The following is an 11,341-nucleotide window of genomic DNA, read 5'->3' on the forward strand; positions in this document are numbered from 1 at the left end:
AGGGACATGCAAGGCCAAGTTCAGCATAATGTGCAGAAAATGTCTATCATGGCAATCTTTTTTTCTTAGCTTTTTCTTGTGCCAGGTGTTTGGTCTATTGCTGGTTCCGTTTTTCTCATTGTTATTGAGAATTAGTGGTCCAACTCTTTTTAAGTTGAATTTCTCAACTGCTTGGTTTCTCAATGCTTACAGTCATGCAGTTAGTTTTGTATTCATATCAGCCTGCAGTCCGTAAATCCACTATCAGCTTCCAAGTTCTTTGTGTCTGTGCAGTTGGAGATTCCCCATCCTTGGCAGTTTCAGTTCTCCTTCCTTACCTTATCTGCATAGTTTGGTGGCCATTACCCAACTAGCAGTTCCTACGCTCTCTTTCAGTGCACCAGTGCTCCATTGCCTGAGCCTTAGCCACCTTTTCTGTGTTTTGTCCCCAACTCACTCCCCTTGCTGAAGATATATCTTTGTATGTAACATTAGGCCAACTAATAATAATGTGCAAAAATGCTAAGAATACATATTGTGAGATTTGGTCCATTTTAAACTCTGTAACCAGGGATAAAGACTAACAAATAATTGATATTCCTCTTTATTCTGTGAGCCTAATTGCCTTGTATTCTGCATCCTTATAAGAGTTACGTCATAACAACAAGGGAGAGACACACACCATAAAGATGTCTTCAGATTTCTATGTGTCTGAAACCACTTTTGCATCTATGGCATCGATCATCTTTCTGGTGTTAAGAATTGGGAAACTCGTTTTGGCAGGTTTGAAATTTTTTGTGAGCTTTCAGTAATGTTTCTTTGTGTTTTTGTTTATTAGATATGACTTTGAGTTTAATTTCTTTATTAGATATAAAGATTGAATATGTTTTGTTTAAATTTTGAGTGAATCTCATTACCATTTTAGAAGCTGGTATGGATGGATAGTGATTACTAGGGGATCCCATTTATTAAATACCAGCTATATTTCAAAATACTGTGGTGTTTGTGTGTTTAAGGTGGAAACGGGGAAGTGTGTAAAGAAATGGGGGTTCCCCAGGAAAGCAAACTAGTTTAGTAAAATCTATTAAAAAGCAAAAGGAAATTAAGAACAATGAGAAAATTAATAAAAAAAGAGCTCTGGTGACAGCAGAACCTGACACTAAGTTTATATGAGAAGGCAGCCTGGATGCTTGTAAACAACTAAAAAAGAGTAAATATGTTTATTCAGATTACCACAGCAGCTGTCACAAAAATATAAAATAGCTGTCACAATCTAAAAAACCTTAAATCTTGCATGTCTTCCTGGAAGTGACATGAACGTAATATCTTCCAGATTATTCAGATTTTTAATGGGCTTCTTTCATTTATTTAGGTTGTGTAACCCAGCATTAAAAAATAATTAAAGTGCAATCTTTCTCTGCTGCAGACACTTAGAAAAGGTTTCAGTTTCAGTATCCATACAGTTTTCGAAGAACCCTTTCCCTGGAAGTATGAGCCTTCTGCGGTATACAATCCCATGGTTAGGTATCTATTCAAATTTCTGTTATTGTTAATTTTGAGTTATTATTTTTCATGTCTTTATGTTAATTCTGTTGGTTTCATTTTAATTCCATTATTATGTTGCTCTCCCTTTAAATTTAGTTGTGTTTCTTTTTCTTTGTGCTCCTGCCCTCCTTGAGTTAGCAGCTTTTGGAGGCCTCACACCATTTTTGCCATGAAGGAATCTCCAGTTCATGAAACCCTGGAGCCAATTGCTCATGTGATTTCTCTTTTTTGAGAAATGTCCACTATTCTCTTTATTTTATTTTCTTCATAGTGTGCTTATATCAAATCTAACAATTCCAGCCAGACTGCAAGCCTGACCTGCGCAGCAAGGTAAGCAGATCCAGAAGGAGTGCCTTTGTTCAGAGACAGCATAACATATCAAGACTGCAGCCCATAATTAATTCATACAATACTTGTGCTTCATCCTTTAATGGACCTTGTGTTAAGAATGTTAGCGGTAGAAAGTTCATTGCTCACAGATCCATATGCACGATTTACTTCAGTAGATCGTGGGTTTGGAAAACTATACCTTTGCGCTCAAAACTCTCATCTTGATGGCATATTTCAGAGCAAAAAGCATGCAGTATGCCAAAGTTTTTATGAGTATTCCAGAATGAACGTTTGCTCTGGACAGAGCGAGTAACATAGTAAAGTGTATCATAAGAGTATTTTAGCAAAATAGAAATACAACCCTTAGCCAGGAACTACCAAGGCTGATGAAAGGACATAGCAGCAGGTCAATAAGGCACAGCAGCACAAAGAATGGGCTGTCAGACTCTTTTATGTAGCGAAGAAAGGTGAGCACAGGCAGCAACACAGCGAGTCTTCAAAGGAACCACAAGCTGATGCTATTACAGTTTTCAAGCCAGCAAATATGTAGGTTAACAATACAAGATTCATAAAAAATTGAATTAATGGATAACAGAAAACTTTAGTACAAAGTTCGGCATAGTCCACTGTTGATCATCTTGTACATCTTTATAGGAAGGATGATGGCAGTGGGGTACTTAAATGTTCAGAAATACAGCATGAGATGCACAAATAGCAGTCAGAGGAGTTGGCACAACTACTACATAACCAAAAGGATGAAGGCAGGCATTAGAGGAGCACCACTCGGGCAGAAATGCAGAATATCGGTGAAAATAGCAAATAATCCTAAAATGAGATCTCAGCATTGCAAGAAGCAACTGAAAATGTTTTACTCAGTGAACCACAAGGAGATTCAACCCAATGGCAAGGTGTTGCGATTTTAATTAAGTCAGAAAACAAAGCAGAGTTCAAGATTAAAAAAAATATTAAATTGTAGTCTTGAGTAAAACAATAAAATAAGAAGCTGTGAAAGATACTAAGAAAAAGTGCAAAAAGTGAAAGAAAATCATCACAATCACACAAAATCATTCATAACATTATAGTGTTTTATCAAATATAAGAAGACGTTCTCAAATAAGTTCACTCCAGTTCAGGGCGGTGAATGGTAGAGACAAGCCTGGATGGGACTGTGGTACAGCATGTCAGGGGTCCGCTGCAGATTAGAAAAGGTGCAGGATTTTGTTTTACAATAGTGTGGCTCAGATACGTGAGTAGTGGTGTTTGGGGGAGAGTTGTGCAGCAGTGGAGCGCTTAACATTTGCTGGTTTACATGTCAGAGAATGATCAGCACAGCCATCCCTCATTGGCACTCTGTGGATTTTTAATGAGACACCTGCACTTGCAGGGCTATAACAGATCTGAGTAGGTTAGAAAAAAAGAAATAAAGAAAGAAAGAAAAATGAAGGAAAGATGGAGCTATCGAAAGGTTGAGCCAGTGTCAGTGGAATGAGAGAAAAAGCATTCAAAGGGTAGGATCTTACTAGCTGATTAATTAGAGCAAGGGTAGTCATGGGCCCTAGAGGTCCTGCAGCTTCCAATAGAGGTGGCAGGATTGGCCTTGGTATATGTCTCCGTGGAAACTGATGGAAGGTGTTTGCGGACAAGAGCCAGATCATGTAACACTTTTGTCTGTGCCTCAGATTTTCTGAGCAGACCTCAAGGGTGGGCTTGGTAGATGAAAGAGAGACAAAGAGTGTAACACTAGAGACGACTGGAGGGAAAGTCGATTCTGACTCTAATTTTATTCCAGGTTTTAATTGTATCTTACTTTGCTTTTATTTAAGGGTTTTATCTTTTCCTCACCTTGCTATTTATTGTTTATATAGATGATTATTTATTTGAACTGCACCACACTTTGGATTGCTGATGCTAATAAATACACACTTTGCACTTTTGCACTGATAGCTCCTGTTGTGGGTGCCCACCCAGTCCAACCTCGGTTATGACTGTTGATGTTCTGGGATACAGAAGAGGCCTCTGGATGCAGGCCCCCAGGCACCACAGGGATGCCATTCATTTGCAGGACCCACTCACACACACACACACACACACACACACCCACAAGGAATCAGTTTAGAGTAACCAATTCCTGAAACCAATTCCTGAAACACTGGGACAAAAGCCATGGCTCTTGGAGAAGACCTCAGACTAATATGGGGAGAAGATTACAAACTCCACACATCCACACACACAGCGACCAGGACTAATATTTCAACTCAGGACATGCTGCTAAGCTGCCTTTTTTCTTGAGTACCATAATGTAAGTTAGTAATAAAAAACTATAGACTCCTACAAAGAAAGTATTACCCTGGAGTTATACAGGGTGGGGCACTTTTTTGAGTTTAAACATAAGAAATGTCCAATACTAATAGCCTTTCTGTTGAAGCAAATTTTCATACTTTTATGTAAATGAAAAACAAAATAATAAAGTAGTTTGGAAATGCCCATGTTGATTAGAAGAAGGTTGAAAATAAATCACCATTGATAAAAAGTATCTCATTTTTTCTTCAGTATTATTAACAGCATAAGAAGTTCTTAGAACAAATTTTCACTTAATTTCACACATTAGTTTCACCCATTTCCCAGAAGTCAATATATGAGTAAGAGGCTTCCAGCCAAGTTATCTGCATATTTAAACTGATAAAAGCACATCTTGTCAAAGCTCGTCAATAGCAATCATTTATCATCTGCTAAATGCTTCCGCCAAATTCTTATCAGCATTCACTGATAAACAAATAAAAAGATGAAAAATATTCCAAATTTTTGTTTTTCTTTAGCTGTAAATCACTTTCTCATCAGGCATCATTTACAAAAATTAGCACAGGTTAGGATGATTCAGACTCATTATTGTGTTTATGAGTGTGTGAATAATGAAATGAACCATTCTTAATTATTAACATCAGCGTCTCTTCATTAACTAAAACAAGAATTTCTAAACTGGAAATATACCTACTGTACTAAAATATATCAGCACAGAATATCGCTCTGTATCCTAAAATCCCTATAATGTGTTCAAATAGTTTAAAATAAGAAAACTAAACAGATAACAGTATTTCTTTTGTGAGTTTGCTAGTACTGACTCATCCTGCCAATTCTCTATAGTTAGCAAAATGGTGTGTTAAGGGACATGGCCATCAACCTAATTTTAAAAGGCCTTTAGACTTAAAATGCATCACAGGTAGATAAATGGAAGCCACTTTTTACGAAAAGACTGAGCAGCACATGTCTAGAACAGGAGTATTAGCAAACGGTCGGCTTCAGGATGGCTGTGTTTCACTAATACGAAGGCATAGGATACAAGAGGTGCTTATCATATTATTATCTTGGTTTTGAAAAGGCATTTGATAAGGTCCCACGTGGAAGGGTAGTGGTCAAACTAAAAGTGGTCAGAATTCAACAACAACAACATTTATTTATATAGCACATTTTCATACAAACAATACAAACAAAGAAAGAGAAAAAAGACAAAATAAATAATTAAAATTAGGGAACACTAATTAACATAGTATAAAAGTAAGGTCTGATGGCCAGGGAGGACAAAAAAAACAAAAAAAAACTCCAAAGAAAAAATAAAATCTGCAGGGGTTCCGAGGCCATGAGACCATCCAGCCCCCTCTAGGCATTCTACCTAACATACATGACCTCAATCAGTCCTCATTGTATTCAGGGTTCTCATGGAAGAATTTGATAATGATAGTCATGTGGACTTTTGGCCTTTAATCCATCAATGTAAGGACATCACGGTGCTTTGATTAGGTGTTGGTGGCGCAGATCGCCACCACAGAAAATCGGAAAAGAACAGAAGAGAAAGTAGGGGTTAGTATGGATTTTGTAGCCACCATGAATAACTGTGTCTAGGTGAGCACAAATTTGGCTCAACAACAAATGGGTTATGGTGAGGGGAACATTTTCAGAATTAGGTGATGTTATAAGTGTGTGCCTCCAAGGGTCAGTACTGGGGCCACTGCTCTTTTTAATACACATAAATAATCTAGATAAGAATATAAATAAGAACCTGGTTAAGTTTGCAGATGATACCAAACTAGGTGGAAGAACAGGTAATGTTGAATCAGCTAAATGGTTACTGAGGAACTTGAATAGCATACAGGGTTGGGTAGATTTGTGGCAGATGAAATTTAATGTAAGTAAATGTAAAGATTTACATATAGGAAGTAGAAACGTTAGGTTGTTATACACAATGAGAGGTCTGAAATTTGAAAGTACACCTTATTAAAAGGACCCAGGAGTCATAGTGGACTCATCACAATCAACATCGAGACAGTACTCAGAAATGATCAAGAAAGCAAATAGAATAGAATAAGCCGTGCGGAGTACAAGTCAAAGGATGTTATGTGTAATTTACATAACATAGTAATGAGGCCTAACCTGGAGTGAAATGTTCAGTTTTCATTGCCATATTACAAAAAAAGTATGTAGCGGTGCTAGAGGAAGTCCAGAGACTAGGCTAACTAGGCTGATTCCAGGACTAATAGGTATGAGCTGTGACGAGAGATTGAAGGAATCAAACATTTTCATTTTAAGCAAATTGAAATTTAGTGGTGACATGACTGTAGTGTTTAAGATCCATCCATCCATCCATTTTCCAACCCGCTGAATCCAAACACAGGGTCACGGGGGTCTGCTGGAGCCAATCCCAGCCAACACAGGGCACAAGGCAGGGAACCAATCCTGGGCAGGGTGCCAACCCACCGCAGGTGTTTAAGATTATGAAAGTAATTAATAGCGAGGATCCCAGGTGTTACTTTAGAATAATGTCTTCAACAAGAATAAAGGACATGGCTAGAAAGTTGAGGGAAGATTTTTACACACGTTTTAGAATGTTTTTCTTCATGCAAAGAACAATAGACACATGGAATAAATTGGCAAGTAGTGTGGTGGAGACCATGACTTTTGGGACCTTCAAATCTTGACTTGAGCTTATTTTGGACAATCTAGTTGAATAGGATGGATGAGCTTGTTGGTCTGAATGGCATGTTCTCCACATAATTGTTCTAATGTTCTGATGTTTTACATTCTCTAATTTATCTGTTAAAGGAGATTTTTTAAATTTTGTTGCTTACTGCAAATGAAGCAAATATTAATTTCTACAGTGAAACCAGACTGCTAGATGGAGTGGGTGCCTTTGCAGGGCATTGTTGAGTAGAACTTATTTGCCTCCATATTGGAATGAAATAGGAAAAAGATGACAAAAGAGAAGTTGGCTTAGAAAAATGAAGAGAATATTTTGGGATTAGTGAGTCCATCAGAAGACAAGGAATGGCAAGCTTGGGTTGGGTTTGTGTGTCACAAGGAGTGTTACAGAGGCTGCATGATGTATCACTCCTACTAGGTGACAAGAATATTGAAATAAAAGGAAGCTCAACTTACAGTTCCTTGCTACTCTTTTCACTATCAGCCTTAGCTAATCTTGCCTACCTTACCTAATAACTTTAACCAAAAAATAAAAAGATCATTAGAATTTGGAACTTTATATGGATTACATGAAACATTTTACTCCACTTGATATCTATTTTTTTAATATATCAGAAATGTTTTGCTTTGTGTACCATATAGAATTAATAATCTGTTTTACCTCTGTCTTCTATATTGAGTTTATATACAGTTCATAGTCTGACCCATGTTTAAAGCCTTTTTATCCTGAGGTAAATGTGTCAACTCATTCATTTTGTTGAATTATGCCAGTCAAAACTAAATGAAATTCCAGTTTACATGTAATTCATGGTCAAATTAATATCAAGGAATGTTTGCTCATTTTGTGTATTGAAATCCCAAAGTGTAAAATTACACTGGCAATGTGCTGCTCACACGCACACACCAATTAATATAGCGGTACGAATGTTTATCTATTTTGTGAATGGCACCCAAAGGTTTCAGGCATAAAGCTCCATCATTTAGCAAAAGACAGCTGTTTTGGAATTAACATTCTCCTAAAACAGCTGTCTTTTAACAAACGATACCAAGGGAGGCATTTTCTCTGCAATAACCTTCCCTGTGCCAGCACTATGAATGACTGCAATCAGAATCCATTGATGGGAGAAAATCTCATGGAGGAGGTGGCAGCAGAAATAAACAGACTTAACATTTCAAATGTTCTCCCTGAAAGCCTTCTAAGCTGTTTGTTTTTTTGTGTGTTTCACAACATAGATATTTAAGATTTTATACAATTGCTATAAAAACAAATTGAGGAATGGTTCAGAGATGAATCTTTAAATTTTAACCTCTTCATAATGAATATACCTACAGTAGATACATTTTGCAACCTTTTCATGGTGCAAACTCGAACATAACACTTTCTTGCATATTTTAATTGGATTTAACACATTTTAACAATAAAATGTTGTGAGAGGTTGCCCGAATACCATTCGACAAACACCAGCACTTTATAAAACACACGTTTATTGAACTCCAAAAGTCCCACACAGCACACAGTGCTCCCGCACCAAGCACCCTTCAATACGGGCCTCTCCAATGTTCGTGGGCCGTCTTTCCTCCTCTTGTCGCTGGAGCTTTGTACACCTCCAGCTCCAGACTCTAGCTCCTCGACTGTAGGAAGGCAGCTCCCTTTATAGTCACCCGGACGTGCTCCAGGTGCTCACTGATGCTCTTCTGGTGGCACTTCCTGGTGTGGCGGAAGTGCCACATGAGCACCCGGAAGCACTCCGGGCGTTGCTGGAAGGTCCATCCTCCACCTTCCCAGGTGTGGCGGAAGTGTAGATCTCCCGGGCTTTATGAAGCTTGGGGCGCCCCCTGGTGGTAGCCATGGGCCCCCACGGGTTTGAGCCTCCCTGCTACTTCCCCGTGGTCCCCTTACTAACACAGGGCGGTTTCCCCCTCATGGCCTGGGGGACGTATAGATCCCCTTCCGGTCCTTCCAGGTGTCCTGGCTGGGTCTGGCCCACAGCCTCCTGCCACAATACTGTATGTAATTTGACTATTAGACCTCATATTTTCATTTATGCTTTTACTCCCCTTGAATTTACAATGGCCCAACCAGCAGGCAATCACTACTAAATGTTGATTACTGTCTAGTAACTGCCTATGATAATAATAATAATAATAATAATTATAATAATAATTATTATTATTCTTTAAATTTATATAGTACTTTTCTCACTTCTGAATGAGCTCTCCACACAGGGAGGACCTGGGACTTGAATCCATACTTAAATTGGTTATTCAACTTTTTGGGTCAATTAAGGTTTTTTGTCATGTAGAAATCATTTATTAGTGCTACAAAACATTTTTATTTAATTTGATAGTTTTTTATTTTGTGTTAATATTTGATTTTTAACATCAACTGAACTGCCACTATAAATATGACATAGCACCAGGACACATCATCCTTCAGTGAATTATTCATACAATAACCTCTAACATACTTAGTTTAAAACTCAAGTAGGCCAAGCAGCATTATTCAGTTTTGTTTTAACTTTTTTTTTGTTTCCAACTTCTCAGTTCTCAGAATGCTGTCATATTTTGTTTGCCTGATCTGACAGTCTTCTGAGTTACCACCTTGGTCTGTCCATCACTATGTCTCTGTCTTGTTATTTTTACTGGTAATTTTGTTTTTGGCCTATATATCTTTCCCCACACCCACCCATCACCTACACATCTGTGGCAAAAGAATTTTGCTGTGCAGTGTATGTGAAAATAAATACCTAATCCTGTTTTTTGACAACCCTCCATCCTTAACTCCCAAAGAGAATCCCTGTTATAGGTACGTATGGCGTGCAATGTGTGTCAAAAATGGGGTAAATAGAATACACAAAACAGAACATACTAGCAGGCCCCAAAGAAGGAGAGCTGAGAAAATAACTAGAAATGTCCCAAAATAAAGCAAAAAGTCCTTTAAGGAAGAGGATGACCACAAATCCCTGGCTTGTGCAGGAATTTTATGGTCACAAAAAGGGCAAACAATGAATCTGTATAAATTAGGATTCATTTAACAAAAATGGAAAAATACAGGTAAATGCTCAAAAAAGATAAAAGGAGTAGCCTAAAAGGCAATCATAAGCCTCAAAAACCAAAAACAAAAGCAGAAAGTCAGACATAAAACAATAAATCCACAAAAAACAGAATAATTAACTACCGTATATACTCGTGGATAAGTTTTCACAAGGATAAGTCTGGAGTTGATTTTAACGTATAATTTCTGGTGTTTTATAATGTCGGTCATATAAGTTGAATACAGAAAACTCACGCTATTGGTCCAAGAGATTATGATATGCTAACGCCCACCTGAGAGAGTAACCACGGAGCACACTGCCTTTTTTTTCTATGTGGGTGCGGCAATGCGCTGTATCAACGCGTGCTCCTAACCTCTCTCTCTCTATTGTGCCTACGTGATCACACAGTGTAAAGGAGGGGTGTCGGGGACCTCTGGAAATGCGATAATTCGCAGGGTTTAGCTAACAGAAAGCCGAGTGCAGGAGTCACGGTCAGATGACTGGCGATATGAGACTGCTGATTCCAGTATTTTATATTTATTTAACATAAAAAAAACAACTGAAACAATAAACAAACAAACAAGCTGCAGATAAACCAACATGGAAGAAAGAAAAGTCTGTCGTGAACAGGCAACCACTTCCGGTCGAGTGCGTGACCTTATTAAACTTTTTTAAACATGGTAATACCCATACTATTCCAAAGCAACGTTTGCACTGATTTGTGTTTTTTGTATCTCACACCGTCATACACCTTTATCGTAAGAGCATCCCTTATCTACGATGAACCGTTCAATCAGAAGAAAATATGAAGTTGGTTTTAAATTAAAAGTCGTTGAAGTAGAGAAAGAAATTGGAAACTGCGAAAGAAAATTCGATGTGCCTGAGAAACTTATGTGAAATTGGAGGAGGCAAGAAGATGTAAAAAAAAATGTAAGTGTAATATTTTTGAACGGGCCAATAAGTCGGGTAATGGTTTTTTGATCGATTTTTCGGGTTTTAAGACCTAACTTATACATGAGTATATATGGTACAGATGAAATCTCACTGTAATGAAATTCATGGGACCATAAAAATATTTCGTTATAACGGAAATTTCGTTATAAAGAATATGAGGAAAATAATAATGCTATTGTGACCAGGTTCATCTGCGAATAACCCATTTTACCGTGTAATGTGCTTGTCGCATAATGTTTTGAACATTTAACACGCAACCTGGACTCACCTTTCTGTCTCTTGTGCAAGTAGCTCTGTGACCCAAGCTTGACCAATACCTGTATAAAAAAACAGAGCTTCTTAAACAGCAAAAAGTATTTTATCTGAAAATGAGACATTAGATGTAATTTTTTTTGAAAGAAATACAAACACACTTCTAATTTTTTTTAGTTTAGGTCCCAATGTCTCATCTTTAATTTTGTCTTCTTTTTTTTCAGCCCTTCAAAATTGTTGACAGCATTGAAGGCGTGATTCCGAATGCTTTTGCC

This window comes from Erpetoichthys calabaricus, chromosome 9 (genome assembly GCF_900747795.2).
Source record: "Erpetoichthys calabaricus chromosome 9, fErpCal1.3, whole genome shotgun sequence".
In the NCBI taxonomy this organism is placed as follows: Eukaryota; Metazoa; Chordata; class Cladistia; order Polypteriformes; family Polypteridae; genus Erpetoichthys; species Erpetoichthys calabaricus.